This window comes from Oncorhynchus tshawytscha, linkage group LG05 (assembly GCF_018296145.1).
Source record: "Oncorhynchus tshawytscha isolate Ot180627B linkage group LG05, Otsh_v2.0, whole genome shotgun sequence".
NCBI lineage: Eukaryota > Metazoa > Chordata > Actinopteri > Salmoniformes > Salmonidae > Oncorhynchus > Oncorhynchus tshawytscha.
Window position 1 is genome coordinate 86,955,687 of NC_056433.1, and position 19,694 is coordinate 86,975,380.

A 19,694-nucleotide genomic window follows, 5' to 3' on the forward strand; every position below is an offset into this window, starting at 1 on the left:
TTTAATGAATTTATTTTATTATTTAATTTAATTTTAGACTAGTTGAGTATCTGGAGCAGTATCTGAAACAAATACATTTCTTCTGAAACTCGTCAGTCTATTCTTGTTCTGAGAAATGAAGGCTATTCCATGCGAGAAATTGCCAAGAAACTGAAGATCTCGTACAACTCTGTGTACTACTCCCTTCACAGAACAGCGCAAACTGGCTCTAACCAGAATAGAAAGAAGAGTGGGAGGCCCCGGTGCACAACTGAGCAAGAGGACAAGTACATTAGAGTGTCTAGTTTGAGAAACAGACGCCTCACAAGTCCTCAACTGGCAGCTTCATTAAATAGTACCCGCAAAACACCAGTCTCAACGTCAACAGTGAAGAGGCGACTCCGGGATACTGGCCTTCTAGGCAGAGTTCCTCTGTCCAGTCTCAACGTCAACAGTGAAGAGGCGACTCCGGGATACTGGCCTTCTAGGCAGAGTTCCTCTGTCCAGTCTCAACGTCAACAGTGAAGGGCGACTCCGGGATACTGGCCTTCTAGGCAGAGTTGCAAAGAAAAAGCCACATCTCAGACTGGCCAATAAACATAAAAGATTAAGATGGGCAAAAGAACACAGACACTGGACAGAGGAACTCTGCCTAGAAGGCCAGCATCCCGGAGTCGCCTCTTCACTGTTGACGTTGAGATTGGACAGAGGAACTCTGCCTAGAAGGCCAGCATCCCAGAATCGCCTCTTCACTGTTGATGTTGAGACTGGTGTTTTGCGGGTACTATTTAATGAAGCTGCCAGTTGAGGACTTGTGAGGCATCTGTTTCTCAAACTAGACACTGTAATGTACTTGTCCTCTTTGCTCTTCCTAATATTTCTAAATTTCTTAATTCCATTCTTTTACTCATTAGATTTGTGTGTATTGTTGAAATGTTTTATATATTTCTACACTGTTGGAGCATTTTGTCCTTTATACAAAGTGTTCTGTTTGGGGCAATTCCAATGCAACTCTCTCAATATTTTCAAGCATTGTGGTGGCTGCATCATGTTATGGGTGTGCTTGTAGTCGTTAAGGACTGGGGAGTTTTCAGGATAAAAATCATCAGAATGGAGCTAAGCACAGGCAAAATCATGGAGTAAAACCTGGTTCAGTTTGCTTTCCAACTTAAACTGGGAGATTCATTCACCTTTCAGCAAGACAATAACCTGAAACAATTAAGGTCAATCTACACTGGAGTTACTTATCAAGAAGACAGTGAATGTTCCTGAGTGGCTGAGTTACAGTTTTGACTTAAATCTACTTGAAAATCTGTGGCAAGACCTGAAAATGGTTGTGTAGCAATGATCAACAACCAATTTGACAGATCTTAAAGAATGATGGGCAAATGTTGCAGAATCCAGGTGTGGAAAGCTCTTCGAGAATCACCCAGAAAGACTCACATCTGTAATCGTTGCCAAAGATGCTTCTAGAAAGTATTGACTAAAAGGTGCGAATACTTACTGTATTTAATTTTAAATACATTTGTAAACATGTTTTAAAAAAACGTATTTTCACTTTTTCATTATTTTGTGTGTAGATGAGTGAGAGAGAAAAAAATAACTATTTAATCCATTTTTAATTCAGGTTGTAACACAATAAAATGTGGAATGAGTCAAAGGGTATGAATAATTTCTGAAGGCACTGCAGTTAACTTAATCAACATGGTTTTTCGATGCATTTAGTGTAGCAATCCCACTTTAATATAATGTAATTCAGATTTTATTAGGCTGCTTTTTACAGCCCTCTTTTACATGCCTTTCCTGTTACTCACAGAGGTTTGACGACACCGCCTATCCTAATGCTGGAATAGAAACCGTGATGCGACAAAGAGAAGCTTAAGCTTTCCTCGGGTTAGGCCTTCCTCGGGTTAGGCTTTCCTCGGGTTAGGCCTTCCTCGGGTTAGGCCTTCCTCGGGTTAGGCTTTCCTCGGGTTAGGCCTTCCTCGGGTTAGGCCTTCCTCGGGTTAGGCCTTCCCGTCAGTGTACCTGTGCTGGGTGTTACCTCCACTGGACCTACCTGCCATGCATTGACTATAACTGCCCTGATTATTTCCTGTGCTGGGTGTCTGAGATCAAAGTCTTCAGGCCATAAAGGGGTGCTGGCTGTGCTGTGTTGGCATAGCTCACTGTCCTCCTGTTTCCTGGTTCACAGTACTGTCTCTTTTATTTCTCTTGGACGGACTCGACAGGACAGACAATTGAACGGTGGCTGAGGACTGAACTGTCTACAGGACCAGGGAGAGCTTTCTAATAGACCTCTACAGCAATATAACCTCTACAGGTAAGACATGGGCTGCTATTGTTGGTGGTTTGAACCGTAATTGTCTTAACTTAATGGGATTTAAATGGGATTTGATTCTTAATGGGATTTAAATGGGATTTGATTCTTAATGGGATTTAAATGGGATTTGATTCTTAATGGGATTTAAATGGGATTCAGATTCTATTGAATCATTTGATTTCATATGAGACAGTGAAACCTAAACTTAAATTCAATTTATTGGAGCAGGAATCACAAGGCCTTAACCATCAGCTGTCACAATGTGTCAATATTGTTTTACTGTAAAAAGGGAGTGGTCTTGGCTGACATGGCAGCCATTTTATACCACTGATATATTGTCTGTATCCAAAATGTCACACTATTCCCAGGATAGTGCAATACATTTTGACCAGGGCCACTTTCCATACAATACGGATTCATACACACCTGTGTTTTTTTTCTCTAAATCTATAGATTGGAGACGAGACATTTTTTAATCATGGTGGTTTTGAGGAAGGTAAGATACCTATTGCTTGTATGATTAGTAACAGGATCTATCCTCAACATTGCCTTTGACAGAAAATATGTCACAGACTGAATTTAAACATTATTTCAGGAGAATAGTTAAAAAGGATTTGAAGCAATGTCTTTCATAGCATGTCTGTGTAGGTGAATTTTACATAGTTTTATCTCAGTATGGAGTCCAGTATTCTTAGTATTGACTATGTCCATCCCCCCTCCCCCCCAGGGTGAATGGGTGTGGGTAGACTCCGGGCAGGGAGTGGCCATCGGAGCTGAGGTCAAGCTGACCGACACTGGAAAGCTGCAGCTCTTCGATGATGAAGGAAAGGTACTGTACCTAGTTACCTGTCCAATACCTACCTGTACCTCCTAACTGTCTACTGGAAGGTACCTAGTTACCTGTCCAATACCTACCTGTACCTCCTAACTGTCTACTGGAAGGTACCTAGTTACCTGTCCAATACCTACCTGTACCTCCTGTCTACTGGAAGGTACCTAGTTACCTGTCCAATACCTACCTGTACCTCCTAACTGTCTACTGGAAGGTACTGTACCTAGTTACCTGTCCAATACCTACCTGTACCTCCTAACTGTCTACTGGAAGGTACCTAGTTACCTGTCCAATACCTACCTGTACCTCCTAACTGTCTACTGGAAGGTACTGTACCTAGTTACCTGTCCAATACCTACCTGTATCTCCTAACTGTCTACTGGAAGGTACCTAGTTACCTGTCCAATACCTACCTGTACCTCCTAACTGTCTACTGGAAGGTACTGTACCTAGTTACCTGTCCAATACCTACCTGTATCTCCTAACTGTCTACTGGAAGGTACTGTACCTAGTTACCTGTCCAATACCTACCTGTACCTCCTAACTGTCTACTGGAAGGTACTGTTCCTAGTTACCTGTCCAATACCTACCTGTACCTCCTAACTGTCTACTGGAAGGTACTGTACCTGTCCTGTACACCTGAATGTTTTTGTGAAATATTGTTATGTGTAATGTCCTCTTTTTGTTGGGGTTTCTGTTTACTATTTTGTCTTGAACCACTCCACAAAATAACTTCTCATGAGGACATTTATTTATTTATTGGTTATTTAAAGTGAAATGAAGAGTTGGATGTTTTTTTAGGGGTTTTTTTGTCTGTGAAATCTTTGGCCTCAGAATGAAATATTTCTCCTGATATTGTGATATATTGTGATAGTGTCATTGATCGTTGCAGGAGCATGAAATCAACAAGAAGAAAGAGGATGGATTCCGGCCCATGCACCCTACGTCTGTTAACGGAGTGGACGACATGATCAGACTGGGAGACCTCAACGAGGCCGGGCTCCTCAGGAACCTCCTGGTCCGACACAAGGACGGGATCATCTATGTTAGTATATTACATACATGTACTATATCAATTATTTAGTCCCTATTCATATCATCTGTAATCCACCTTACTAAGTTCTTAAAACAATTATTGCCCCCACCAGCTTGGAATGGGATGTGCAAAATGGTACAAATGATGTCTTTGTTGATAACAACTGATAAGGAAGTTGCGGAGATGTGTGAAAGGTAGAACCAGGTAGAGTCAGGTAAAGTCAGGTAGAGTTCGGTTAAACCGGGTAGAGCCGGGTAGAACCAGGGAGAACCAGGTAAAGTCAGGTAGAACCAGGTAGAGTCAGTTGAGTTCGGTTAAACCGGGTAGAGTCGGGTAGAGTCGGGTAGAGCCGGGTAGAGTCTGGTAGAACCGGGTAGAGTCTGGTAGAACCAGGGAGAACCAGGTAGAGTCTGGTAGAGTTTGGTAGAGTCTGGTAGAGTTCGGTTAAACCAGGCAGAGTCAGGTAGAGTCGGGTAGAACTGGGTAGAGTCTGGTAGAACCAGGGAGAACCAGGTAGAGTCTGGTAGAGTTTGGTAGAGTCTGGTAGAGTTCGGTTAAACCAGGCAGAGTCAGGTAGAGTCGGGTAGAGCCGGGTAGAGCCTGGTAGAGTCTGGTAGAGTCATGTAGAGTCTGGTAGAACCGGGTAGAGTCTGGTAGAACCAGGTAGAGTTCGGTTAAACCAGGCAGAGTCAGGTAGAGTCGGGTAGAGTCTGGTAGAACCGGGTAGAATCTGGTAGAACCTGGTAGAACTGGGTAGAACCGGGTAGAGTCAGGTAGAGTCTGGTAGAACTATGTGGAGTCTGGTAGAACCAGGTAGAGTCTGGTAGATGCAGGTATAGTTTGGTAGAAGCAGGTATAGTTTGGTAGAACCAGGTAGAGTCTGGTAGAACCAGGTAGAGTCTGGTAGAGTCTGGTAGAACCAGGTAGAGTCGGGTATAGTCTGGTAGAGTCTGTAAGTACCAGGTAGAGTCGGGTACAGTCTGGTAGAGTCTGTAAGAACCAGGTAGAGTCGGGTAGAACTGTGTGGAGTCTGGTAGAACCAGGTAGAGTCATGTAGAGTCATGTAGAGTCGGGTAGAGTCTGGTAGAACCAGGTAGAGTCGGGTAGAGTCTGGTAGAACCAGGTAGAGTCGGGTAGAGTCTGGTAGAACCAGGTAGAGTCGGGTAGAGTCTGGTAGAACCAGGCAGAGTCTGGCAGAGTCTGGTAGAGTTTGGTTAAACCAGGCAGAGTCTGGTAGAGTCTGGCAGAGTCTGGTAGAGTCTGGTAGAACCGGGTAGAGTCTGGTAGAACCGGGTAGAGTCTGGTAGAACCAGGTAGAGTCTGGTAGAACCAGGTAGAGTCTAGTAGAGTCTAGTAGAGTCTAGTAGAGTCAGGTAGAGTCAGGTAGAGTCAGGTAGAACCACATATATTTTTATTGTCAGACCACTGATCATAAGTGATCAAACATTATGCAAAGACTGAACTGTCATCTTCTTGGTTAAAAAGAACCCCATTCACAATAGATGATATATAACTAGTTTGTTCATGATGACTGGTGGTTTAGGCTCTAATGGAGGCTCAGCACAGTATTCCTCTCTGGCTGAAGTGAATGCACTGTCTGTGACAGATAGATAGACTTTGCCCTGTAGTTAGGATAATCACACTGGTGTTTGTCTCCATAGAGACTAATGTTCCTCTTATGTGTCGAATGAGAACGTCCCAGTGTTCCCCTGCCAAGCTGACAACACCCTAAACCACTGTTTGTCTGCTTGCTTTCATAAATCAGGACTTGTTATAGAAATATAGAAAACAGGGGGCGATGTTTGGTTTGATATTTTATATAACGTTAAAAACATGAAATGTGATGTGGCTTCTGAACACCAAACCCATTGCAGTGACTTTCTAACCTTTATAGATAGTAGGTTATAGTATCATAACTGGGTATAAAAAAAAAGACCCAATGCAAATGTTTTTATTTCAATTATCAAATCATTTCTTACTTTACCGTAATAGATTTCTATTGAAATGGGCAACAAACACAACAAAAACTATTTTTCAAGCAAGACTTTTGCTAGGACTGTCTGGGAATGGTCTGAGTGGGAAGGGGGAAAAACTAGCTGTTATTGGCAGAGAGGTTTGGAACTGTCGATATTATTGGTCAATGAGTCAATTTAGTGCCTGGTGACGTCGCCATGGATAGCCGAGACTCCCGCCCTCATGCAGACCTGCTGATTAGAAGGTCCAGTGTAGATTGTATTTTCAACCAGCAACTGTCAGGAAATAACACTGATAAACATTTTTTTTAAAAGCTGTTGTACAATATGAGATAAAACGGAATTCTGACTGCACTGGGCCTTTAAATGTCAAACCATTGGTTGTCTGGTTGTCATGGTATCTGGACAATAAATCATAAACACTTCCTTGACTGAGTAGCTTCTCTGCGCTGTGTCCTGGCTGGAGGAGGTTGTATAGCCTCTTTCTTAGGCAAGCGAGACTAAGGGTTATACTGTAGCGTTACTGAATGTTGTTTTAATGGAATGGTGTTGTTGGACACACACTCTTTTCATCAGTAGTGCCACGTTCTGACGGATAAGGTCTCTCTCATTCTCACATAACAGACACTCACACACACTCTCACATCACCCGTCTCAGTACCACTGCGTGTGTGACAGCCACAACGTTCTCTGTGTTGTGTCTAGACTTACACAGGCTCCATTCTGGTGGCAGTGAACCCGTACCAGCTGCTGCCTCTCTATACTACAGAGCAGGTGCATCTGTACACGGACCGCCGGCTGGGAGAGCTGCCGCCACACGTGTTCGCCATCGCAGACAGCTGCTTCTTCAACATGAGACGCAACAAGAAGGACCAGTGCTGTGTCATCAGGTCGGAGCGGGGGGAGAGGGAGGGAGGGGGAGGGGAGGGAGGGAGGGGGAGGAAGGGGGAGGGGGGGAGAGGGAGAGAGGAGGGAGAGGGAGGAAGGGGAGGAGGAGAGGGAGGGGGGGGAAGGAGGGAGGGAGGAGAGGAGGGAGAGGGAGGAAGGAAGGGGGGAGGAAAGGGGAGGGAGGGGTGAGAGGGGGAGGAGAGGTATGAGAGGGGGTGAGAGGGGGAGAGGGAGGAGAGGAAGGGAGGGGTGAGAGGGGGAGGAGAGGGAGGGGGGAGGGCCAGGAGGTTGTATACATACATCAGTTCAACTAGATTTGGTGGTGGTTAGTCCACCTAGATTTGGTGGTGGTTAGTCCACCTAGATTTGGTGGTGGTTAGTCCAACTAGATTTGGAGGAGTTGTCAACTAACTTGATTTCAACGTGAAATCAATAACAAAAACACGTAACATGTCATTGGGTTTAGGTCCAAATGTAGCCTTACAACAACCCGTGGCGGTTTTAGCACGTCTTGTTGGGGGAAGATAACAACAACAACAACAGGATGCAAGTCAGCAAAGCCACTAAACAACACATGAATTGCTCTGTAACGGTGACAAACTGTTAGTGTCCCAACAGAACTGCCTCACTCAAGAAAACCATGTTTGTATGCAGCTTCATTAACTCAATGACGTGTATATATTTGTTTACATTGTTTGTAAACTGATATGTGACACGTATGCCAAAAATAACATGCAATAAAGGCCCCCCACAAAAAAAAAAAATACATATTTATAATCTGCCCCACCTGCCCTGAATTTAACCAGGTCGTTGAGAATGACGGGTCGACACTGAAAACAACATTGAGGACTTTTAAATAAAATTTAAAAATGCAATCAGTTTTCAACATTGATTCAAACGTCATCATATTGATTTTCTTTGGTGGAAACAACTTTTTGATTCAACACATTTTTTGCCCCTGTGTGTTTGGGGGAGTAACTAGGTTTGAAAAATCAGGACCATACAACTAGAAGAGTACATTTAGATTGTATAGCCTTTAAAAAAAACAATGTTCCCTGTGTGTTTGGGGGGGAGTAACTAGGTTTGAAAAATCAGGACCATACAACTAGAAGAGTACATTTAGATGTACTCTTCTAGATGTACTCTTTTTTTTAAAGGCTATACAATCTAAATGTACTCTTCTAGTTGATTTTATCATGGTGTATGGTCCTGATTTTTCAAACCTAGTTACTCCCCCCAAACACACAGGGAACATTGTTTTTTTTTTAAAGGCTATACAATGTTCCTTGTGTGTTTGGGGGAGTAACTAGGTTTGAAAAATCAGGACCATACACCATGATAAAATCAACTAGAAGAGTACATTTAGATTGTATAGCCTTTAAAAAAACAATGTTCCCTGTGTGTTTGGGGGGGTAACTAGGTTTGAAAAATCAGGACCATACAACTAGAAGAGTACATTTAGATTGTATAGCCTTTAAAAAAAACAATGTTCCCTGTGTGTTTCAGTGGCGAGTCTGGAGCAGGAAAGACCGAGAGCACCAAGTTAATGCTGCAGTTCCTAGCTGCTGTCAGTGGACAACACTCCTGGATAGAACAACAGATTCTGGAGGCTAACCCTATACTGGAGGGTAAAGGCTTTGGGGCGTAAAGAGCATTGATTTGATTGATTGATTGATTGATTCATGCGTTCATCAGGCTTGGATCTTCTTTCACCAGAATAATCAATGAATGTGATTTCAATCTGTTCTCCCTGTGGACCTGTGGTCCCTTTATAATGACATTTTTATTAATTTTTTTTCACTACCTTACAAACATATTTTAACTTCGGCTATTCTTTCAGCCTTTGGTAATGCCAAAACCATCCGCAATGACAACTCCAGTCGTTTCGGGAAGTACATAGACATTAACTTCACTAAGGGCGGGGCCATCGAAGGGGCTAAGATAGAACAGTACCTCTTGGAGAAGTCTCGCGTCTGCAGACAGGTAGGAGACATGGATTTACATCCATACATACATTTACATTAAAGGGGTGTGACAATTAAAGGGGTGTGACAATTAAAGGGGTGTGACAATTAAAGAGGTGTGACAATTAAAGAGGTGTGACAATTAAAGGGGTGTGACAATTAAAGGGTGTGACAATTAAAGATTAAAGGGGTGTGACAATTAAAGGGGTGTGACAATTAAAGAGGTGTGACAATTAAAGAGGTGTGACAATTAAAGGGGTGTGACAATTAAAGGGGTGTGACAATTAAAGGGGTGTGACAATTAAAGGGTGTGACAATTAAAGGGTGTGACAATTAAAGGGGTGTGACAATTAAAGAGGTGTGACAATTAAAGGGGTGTGACAATTAAAGAGGTGTGACAATTAAAGGGTGTGACAATTAAAGGGGTGTGACAATTAAAGGGTGTGTGACAATTAAAGGGGTGTGACAATTAAAGAGGTGTGACAATTAAAGGGGTGTGACAATTAAAGGGGTGTGACAATTAAAGGGGTGTGACAATTAAAGAGGTGTGACAATTAAATTAAAGGGGTGTTACAATTAAAGGGGTGTGACAATTAAAGGGGTGTGACAATTAAAGGGGTGTTACAATTAAAGGGGTGTGACAATTAAAGGGGTGTGACAATTAAAGGGGTGTTACAATTAAAGAGGTGTGACAATTAAAGGGGTGTGACAATTAAAGGGGTGTGACAATTAAAGGGTTGTGACAATTAAAGGGGTGTGACAATTAAAGGGGTGTTTGTTTGTCAGGCCCCTGAAGAGAGGTAGTGTGTTCTGTGTGTTGAGATTGTGTTTGTTTGTCAGGCCCCTGAGGAGAGGTAGTGTGTTCTGTGTGTTGAGATTGTGTTTGTTTATCAGGCCCCTGAGGAGAGGAACTACCACATCTTCTACTGTATGTTGATGGGGATGCCAGCTGAACAGAAGAAGATCCTGTCTCTAGGCAACGCCTCCGAGTACAACTACCTCACCATGGTAACAACACAGACATATACACAGAGTGGACAAAACATTATGAACACCTGCTCTTTCCATGACACAGACTGACCAGGTGAATCCAGGTGAAGCTATGATTCCTTATTGATGGCACTTGTTAAATCCACTTCAATCAGTGGAGGTGAAGGGGAGGAGACGTGTTAAAGAAGGATTTTTAAAGCCTCAGGACAATTGAGACATGGATTGTGTGTGTGTGCCATTCAGAGGGTGAATGAGCAAGACAAAAGATTGAAGTGCCTTTAAACGGGGGTATGTTAGTATGTGCCAGGTGTACCAGTTTGTGTCAAGAACTGCAACGCTGCTGGGTTTTTCCACGCACAACAGTTTCCCCGTGTGTATCAACAATGGTCCACCACCCAAAGGACATCCAGCCAACTTGACACAACTGTGGGAAGCATTGGAGTCAACATGGGACAGCACAATATTAGGAAGGTGTTCTTAATGTTTGGTATACTCAGTGTATATGCTAATAGTTTGTATTTACATGTATTGTGTTTATGGACCTCATTGGTACTACTACCAACACCTGGGATAGAAAACCTGGAATGGAATAAACATAAATCCCTCATGGCTAGTCAAATAAAGATTAAATGAAGGCCTCCCTGGCAGCGCCAGCTGTGCCATCAGAGACTCTGGGTTCGCGCCCAGGCTCTGTCGTAACTGGCCGCGACCGGGAGGTCTGTGGGGCGACGCACAATTGGCCTAGGTCGTCAGGCACGGTGTTTCCTCCGACACATTGGTGCGGCTGGCTTCCGGGTTGGAGGCACGCTGTGTTAAGAAGCAGCTTGGTTGGGTTGTGTATCGGAGGACGCATGACTTTCAACCTTCGTCTCTCCTGAGCCCGTACGGGAGTTATAGCGATGAGACAAGATAGTAGCGACTAAAACAATTGGATACCACGAAATTGGGGAGAAAAAGGGGGTAAAATTCACACCAAAAAATAAATAAAGATTAAATAAAAATGAACAGTGCTGTCAGTGTTTCTGTATGAGTTGGATAATTGTTCATTGATGTAAATGGGGACCAGGTCCAAGATGCATCAGTATCATCCTTGTTCTGAGCCTGGTTGTTGTCGTTCTGCGTTGTCAGGGTAACTGCACCAGTTGCGATGGGCGTGATGACATTAAGGAGTACACCCACTTCCGCTCGGCCATGAAAATCCTGATGTTCTCTGAGAATGACTCCTGGGAGATCAACAAACTGCTGGCCGCCATTCTGCACCTAGGAAACGTCCACTTTGAAGGTCAGAGGTTTGTTTGAAAGACACGATCAGAGAGGAGAGGTTTATATGTCTGAAGGTCAGGATCAGGGAGGAGAGGAGAGGTTTATATGTTTGAAAGACAGGATCGGGAAGGAGAGGTTTATATGTCTGAAGGTCAGGATCAGGGAGGAGAGGTTTATATGTCTGAAGGTCAGGATCAGGGAGGAGAGGTTTATATCTTTGAAGGTCAGGATCAGGGAGGAGAGGTTTATATGTTTGAAGATCAGGATCAGGGAGGAGAGGTTTATATCTTTGAAGATCAGGATCAGGGAGGAGAGGAGAGGTTTATATGTCTGAAGGTCAGGATCAGGGAGGAGAGAGAGGTTTATATGTCTGAAGGTCAGGATCAGGGAGGAGAGGGTTATATGTCTGAAGGTCAGGATCAGGGAGGGAGGAGAGGTTTATATGTCTGAAGGTCAGGATCAGGGAGGAGAGGTTTATATGTCTGAAGGTCAGGATCAGGGAGGAGAGGTTTATATCTTTGAAGGTCAGGATCAGGGAGGAGAGGTTTATATCTTTGAAGGTCAGGATCAGTGAGGAGAGGTTTATATGTTTGAAGGTCAGGATCAGGGAGGAGAGGTTTATATGTCTGAAGGTCAGGATCAGGGAGGAGAGGTTTATATCTTTGAAGGTCAGGATCAGTGAGGAGAGGTTTATATCTTTGAAGGTCAGGATCAGGGAGGAGAGGTTTATATGTTTGAAGGTCAGGATCAGGGAGGAGAGGTTTATATCTTTGAAGGTCAGGATCAGTGAGGAGAGGTTTATATCTTTGAAGGTCAGGATCAGGGAGGAGAGGTTTATATGTCTGAAGGTCAGGATCAGGGAGGAGAGGTTTATATCTTTGAAGGTCAGGATCAGTGAGGAGGGTTTATATCTTTGAAGGTCAGGATCAGGGAGGAGAGGTTTATATGTTTGAAGGTCAGGATGGGAGGAGAGGTTTATATCTTTGAAGATCAGGATCAGGGAGGAGAGGTTTATATCTTTGAAGATCAGGATCAGGGAGGAGAGGAGAGGAGAGGTTTATATGTCTGAAGGTCAGGATCAGGGAGGAGAGGAGAGGTTTATATGTCTGAAGGTCAGGATCAGGGAGGAGAGGGTTATATGTCTGAAGGTCAGGATCAGGGAGGAGAGGAGAGGTTTATATGTCTGAAGGTCAGGATCAGGGAGGAGAGGTTTATATGTCTGAAGGTCAGGATCAGGGAGGAGAGGTTTATATCTTTGAAGGTCAGGATCAGGGAGGAGAGGAGAGGTTTATATCTTTGAAGGTCAGGATCAGGGAGGAGAGGTTTATATGTCTGAAGGTCAGGATCAGGGAGGAGAGGTTTATATGTCTGAAGGTCAGGATCAGGGAGGGTTTTATAATTTTGCTCCATTCACCCTATTCCTTGCATCTCCTGCCCTAGGATTGGGACTTTACCCTAACCCCTCTATCCTGGTCTAGGATTGGGACTTTACCCCAACCCCTCTCTCCTGCCCTAGGTCTGGGACTTTACCCCAACCCCTCTCTCCTGGTCTAGGATTGGGACTTTACCCTAACCCCTTTATCCTGGTCTAGGATTGGGACTTTACCCCAACCCCTCGCTCCTGGTCTAGGATTGGGACTTTACCCTAACCCCTCTATCCTGGTCTAGGATTGGGACTTTACCCCAACCCCTCTCTCCTGGTCTAGGATTGGGACTTTACCCTAACCCCTCTCTCCTGGTCTAGGATTGGGACTTTACCCTAACCCCTCTCTCCTGGTCTAGGATTGGGACTTTACCCTTACCCCTCTCTCCTGGTCTAGGATTGGGACTTTACCCTAACCCCTCTCTCCTGGTCTAGGATTGGGACTTTACCCTAACCCCTCTCTCCTGGTCTAGGATTGGGACTTTACCCCAACCCCTCTATCCTGGTCTAGGATTGGGACCTTACCCTAACCCCTCTCTCCTGGTCTAGGATTGGGACTTTACCCTAGCCCCTCTCTCCTGGTATAGGATTGGGACTTTACCCCAGCCCCTCTCTCCTGGTATAGGATTGGGACTTTACCCTAACCCCTCTATCCTGGTCTAGGATTGGGACTTTACCCCAACCCCTCTCTCCTGGTCTAGGACTGGGACTTTACCCCTATCCCTCTCTCCTGGTATAGGACTGGGACTTTACCCTTACCCCTCTATACTGGTCTAGTATTGGGACTTTACCCTAACCCCTCTCTCCTGGTCTAGTATTGGGACTTTACCCCAACCCCTCTCTCCTGGTCTAGTATTGGGACTTTACCCTAACCCCTCTCTCCTGCTCTAGGACTGGGACTTTACCCCAACCCCTCTCTCCTGGTCTAGGATTGGGACTTTACCCTAACCCCTCTATCCTGGTCTAGTATTGGGACTTTACCCCAACCCCTCTCTCCTGGTCTAGTACTGGGACTTTACCCCAACCCCTCTCCTGGTATAGGACTGGGACTTTACCCCAACCCCTCTCTCCTGGTCTAGTATTGGGACTTTACCCCAACCCCTCTCTCCTGGTCTAGTATTGGGACTTTACCCCTATCCCTCATCTCTTCTTGGACCCACTACTATAATAAGGTATAGAAGGAGGTGATAAAAACAGGATGTGAGGAATCATGGAAAGACAAGTTGAGATAGAGCCATGGTTTGGGGCTGTTGGGGAGGAAGACATTTTTTTGCATGTCAATGGGCCATGGAAGTACCTACTGTAACTGAATTCCATATCTTTGATCCTTCCAGCCACCATTTTGAATAATCTGGAGAGCTGTGATGTCATGACGTCACATCATTTCAACATGGCAGTCAAACTTCTGGAGGTGAGCCTGTCACTAGCCTCAATCCCAGCCAGTCACTAGTCTCAATCCCAGCCTGTCACTAGTCTCAATCCCAGCCTGTCACTAGTCTCAATCCCAGCCTGTCACTAGTCTCAATCCCAGCCTGTCACTAGCCTCAATCCCAGCCTGTCACTAGTCTCAATCCCAGCCTGTCACTAGCCTCAATCCCAGCCTGTCACTAGTCTCAATCCCAGCCTGTCACTAGCCTCAATCCCAGCCTGTCACTAGCCTCAATCCCAGCCTGTCACTCCCAATCCCAGCCTGTCACTAGTCTCAATCCCAGCCTGCCACTAGTCTCAATCCCAGCCTGTCACTAGTCTCAATCCCAGCCTGTCACTAGCCTCAATCCCAGCCTGCCACTAGTCTCAATCCCAGCCTGTCACTAGCCTCAATCCCAGCCTGTCACTAGTCTCAATCCCAGCCTGTCACTAGTCTCAATCCCAGCCTGTCACTAGCCTCCCAGCCTGTCACTAGTCTCAATCCCAGCCTGTCACTAGTCTCAATCCCAGCCTGTCACTAGTCTCAATCCCAGCCTGTCACTAGTCTCAATCCCAGCCTGTCACTAGTCTCAATCCCAGCCTGTCACTAGCCTCAATCCCAGCCTGTCACTAGTCTCAATCCCAGCCTGTCACTAGTCTCAATCCCAGCCTGTCACTAGCCTCAATCCCAGCCTGTCACTAGTCAATCCCAGCCTGTCACTAGTCTCAATCCCAGCCTCCCAGCCTCAATCCCAGCCTGTCACTAGCCTCAATCCCAGCCTGTCACTAGTCTCAATCCCAGCCTGCCACTAGTCTCAATCCCAGCCTGTCACTAGCCTCAATCCCAGCCTGTCACTAGTCTCAATCCCAGCCTGTCACTAGTCTCAATCCCAGCCTGTCACTAGCCTCAATCCCAGCCTGTCACTAGTCTCAATCCCAGCCTGTCACTAGCCTCAATCCCAGCCTGTCACTAGCCTCAATCCCAGCCTGTCACTAGCCTCAATCCCAGCCTGTCACTAGCCTCAATCCCAGCCTGTCACTAGCCTCAATCCCAGCTTGTCACTAGCCTCAATCCCAGCCTGTCACAGGCCTCAATCCCAGCCTGTCACTAGCCTCAATCCCAGCTTGTCACTAGCCTCAATCCCAGCCTGTCACTAGCCTCAATGCCAGCCTGTCACTAGCCTCAATGCCAGCCTGTCACTATCCTCAATCCCAGACGTCCTAGATGTCTCCGTACCCCGGAAACTGCTTTCGGTTCTCAGGAATACGACAGGTTACACAAGAATATGGTGTGATATCTGTTAGCTCCAGACTAACATGTCACTGACCTCTGAAATGTCCCTCTCTGTGTGTGGTTCAGGTGGACCCCAAGGCCCTGGAGAAGAGTCTGACCCAGCGTTCCTTCATGACCTCCAGGGAGAGTGTGGCCAAACCTCTCACCTCAGCCCAGGCCATGGACGGCAAAGACGCATTTGTCAAGGTGAGGCTGGTACCACTTCTTGTCTTGCCAAATTGAGTGACAATGACAAGACAGCACAAACTGATCTGGGACCAGGCTAGGTAATGAACATAGGAGTTGACAAGTCAACACAAACAGACCTGTGACCAGGCTAGGTAATGACCATAGGAGTTGACAAGACAACGCAAACAGACCTGTGACCAGGCTAGGTAATGACCATAGGAGTTGACAAGTCAACACAAACAGACCTGTGACCAGGCTAGGTAATGACCATAGGAGTTGACAAGACAACACAAACAGACCTGTGACCAGGCTAGGTAATGACCATAGGAGTTGACAAGACAACACAAACAGACCTGTGACCAGGCTAGGTAATGACCATAGGAGTTGACAAGACAACACAAACACATCTGGGACCAGGCTAGGTAATGACCATAGGAGTTGACAGGACAGCACAAACAGACCTGTGACCAGGCTAGGGGACTGCATGTGCTACTACTAAGATCATAATATATGTGGAGTTTAAATCAGACGCTCTTCTTTGTGAACCTTTTTAGTCATTAGTTAAAAATATAAACGTTATCATCTTTGATGCTTGTCAAGAATATAATTATGTCTCTAAGATAATGTATGATAATGTACAATACAAATAGGACAGTATGATAATGTTTGCTAGTATTATGCTCTGTTGCTCTGTATTCCACCAGGCCATCTATGGTAGGCTGTTTGTCTGGGTGGTGGGGAAGATCAACAAGGCTGTGTTCAAGTCTCCTCCTGAGGACACTACATACGTCAGACAGTCTATCGGTCTGCTGGACATCTTTGGCTTCGAGAACTTCAACAAAAACAGGTCTGTACCGTCACAAAATAATTCATTCATTCCCACAGGTGGAATTAGGGTTGCAAAATTTCATTAACTTTTGAAAAAAATTCCCAGGTTTTCTTGAAAAAATTGACACAATGTATTTTACAATAGATATATTTTATTTGTTTTTAATCCCATCCTTCAGCTACCATCAACCCCTCCCATCTATCTCTGAATCCCATCCAGTCCCATCCTTCAGCTACCCTCAACCCCTCCCATCTATCTCTGAACATCATCCAGTCCCATCCTTCAGCTATCCTCAACCCCTCCCATCTATCTCTAAAGTCCCATCCAGTCCATCATCCCATCTATCTCTAAATCTAGTCCCATCCTCAACCCCAACCCCTCCCATCTATCTCTGAACACCATCCAGTCCTATCCTTCAGCTACCATCAACCCCTCCCATCTATCTCTAAATCCCATCCAGTCCCATCTGTCAGCTACCCTCAACCCCTCCCATCTATCTCTGAACACCATCCAGTCCCATCCTTTAGCTACCCTCAACTCCTCCCATCTATCTCTGAACACCCTTCAGCTCAATTCCTCCCATCTATCTCTGAACACCATTCAGCTCAACTCCTCCCATCTATCTCTGAACACCATTCAGCTCAACTCCTCCCATCTATCTCTGAACACCCTTCTGCTCGACTCCTCCCATCTATCTCTGAACACCATTCAGCTCAACTCCTCCCATCTATCTCTGAACACCATTCAGCTCAACTCCTCCCATCTATCTCTGAACACCCTTCTGCTCGACTCCTCCCATCTATCTCTGAACACCATTCAGCTCAACTCCTCCCATCTATCTCTGAACATCCTTCTGCTGCTATCTCTGAACACCCCTCCTCCCATCTATCTCTGAACACCCTCAGCTCAACTCCTCCCATCTATCTCTGAACACCCCTTCTGCTATCTCTGAACACCCTTCTGCTCCTCCCATCTATCTCTGAACACCCCTCAGCCCATCTATCTCTGACTCCTCCCATCTATCTCTGAACACCCTTCTGCTCGACTCCTCCCATCTATCTCTGAACACCCTTCTGCTCGACTCCTCCCATCTATCTCTGAACACCCCTCAGCTCAACTCCTCCCATCTATCTCTGAGCACCCTTCAGCTCAACTCCTCCCATCTATCTCTGAACACCCCTCAGCTCAACTCCTCCCATCTATCTCTGAGCACCCTTCAGCTCAACTCCTCCCATCTATCTCTGAACACCCTTCAGCTCAACTCCATCTATCTCTGAACACCATCCAGTTTTGATTCCTATTTGCCTTATATCTTTCAACTGTGCTGTGATGTTTCACTAAAGTTCTGAACCTTTCTATTCTCATAGTTTCTACAGATTGTAAATTAGAGATACATTTTTTTTGCTAAAAGTATTATTATATTATTGATTAATTGATTGACTATGGCTTTTCAAATCACCCAGTAGTGCTGTCTGCAGCGTTAGCTCCAGGTAAATGTTACATTCTCCAACCATTCCTGAACCTGTGACCAAAAACAAGCTACATCTGGACAATACCAAAACAAATGATCTAATGACTCTGTCTCTTTGCAGCTGAATCTGCAGAGCTGGGATGGTCGTATCCCCCCCATATATATATATATATATAACATTCTATTGGTTGCAAGAATTTTGTAAAAATTCTAAGTTTTGAATCCGGCGTTGTTTTGCATATCGGTTCATAAACCATGTGCCATGGAATCGGTACATTGAAAATCTCTTCCCAACTATTTTGCAACCCGTGCAGCACAGCTGTCAGTTTCCGACTTTAATCTCCCTAACGTCAGTCAGCCTTTGACTTTAGTCATCGTGCTAAAGTGTGTCGAACCAATCTTTTGATTATTGTGTGGGTCATTCGCTCGTTTCGTTACAGTTTTGAGCAGCTGTGCATCAACTTCGCCAACGAGCAGCTGCAGCAGTTCTTTGTGAAGCATGTCTTCAAGCTGGAGCAGGACGAGTATGCCCGCGAGAACATCGTCTGGAAGCACATCGAATACAACGACAACCAGAGAACACTGGACGTGCTGGCCAACAAGTCTCTTAACATCCTGGCACTTATCGACGAGGAGAGCAACTTCCCCAAGGTACCTAGCCTCCGCCTTGCACTTTAAGATCACGTCTCAAATGGCTCCAAATGGTGCCCTATTCCCTATATAGTGCACTACTTTAGACCAGGACCCTATGGCTCCATATTCCCTATATAGTGCACTACTTTAGACCAGGACCCTATGGCTCCATATTCCCTATATAGTGCACTACTATAGACCAGGACCCTATGGCTCCATATTCCCTACATAGTGCACAACTATATTACTATGTACGGAATAGGGTGCCATTTGTGATGCAAATTAATTGAGTGACACTTAAACTACTTTTTTTGGTTGCCGTTCCCCAATTACACTGTGCTCTGAAGCACCCACGTCGTGTGCAACTGATTATAAGGCCTATGTATGTTATTAGGTCTTCCTGAATAGCCCCTGTGGATAGGCCAGGGAAGAGAACCAAGGCTCTAAAGTGCAAGCAACATCCAGAGTGAGGCCCTGTGATAAACTAGCGTCCTGTCTAGGTGATGTTCGTGTACATCAAGCTGCCTCAAGCTACAGAAACAAGAAGTAGTCTCTTACGCTATGGGCCGTTCTGGCTCGGACAAGTGGAAAGGTCCTAACGCTTCGGGTTCTTTGTTCTGTTGTGTCTGTGTGTCTGTCTGTCTGTGTGTCTGTCTCTGTCTATGTCTGTCTCTGTCTCTGTCTGTCTCTGTCTCTGTCTGTCTGTGTGTCTGTCTGTCTGTCTGTCTGTCTGTCTGTCTGTCTGTCTGTCTGTCTGTCTGTCTGTCTGTCTGTCTGTCTCTGTGTCTGTGTCTGTCTCTGTCTGTCTGTCTGTCTGTCTGTCTGTCTGTCTGTGTGTCTGTCTGTCTGTCTGTCTGTCTGTGTCTGTCTGTCTGTCTGTGTCTGTCTCTGTCTGTCTGTCTGTCTCTGTCTGTCTGTCTGTCTGTCTGTCTGTCTGTCTGTCTGTCTGTCTGTCTGTCTGTCTGTCTGTCTGTCTGTCTGTCTGTCTGTCTGTCTGTCTGTCTGTCTGTCTGTCTGTCTGTCTGTCTGTGTGTCTGTCTGTCTCTGTGTCTGTCTGTCTCTGTCTCTGTCTGTCTGTCTGTCTGTCTGTCTGTCTGTCTGTCTGTCTGTCTGTCTGTCTGTCTGTCTGTCTGTCTGTCTGTCTGTCTGTCTGTCTGTCTGTCTGTCTGTCTGTCTGTCTGTCTGTCTGTCTGTCTGTCTGTCTGTCTGTCTGTCTGTTTA

General features: G+C 45.4%; 1 pseudogene; it reads left to right on the top strand.

Annotated features, from left to right (window-relative positions):
- Positions 1–2,169: 2,169 nt before the first annotated feature.
- The window catches only part of LOC112251664, a 78,690-nt pseudogene continuing 61,165 nt past the window's right edge, over positions 2,170–19,694 (top strand).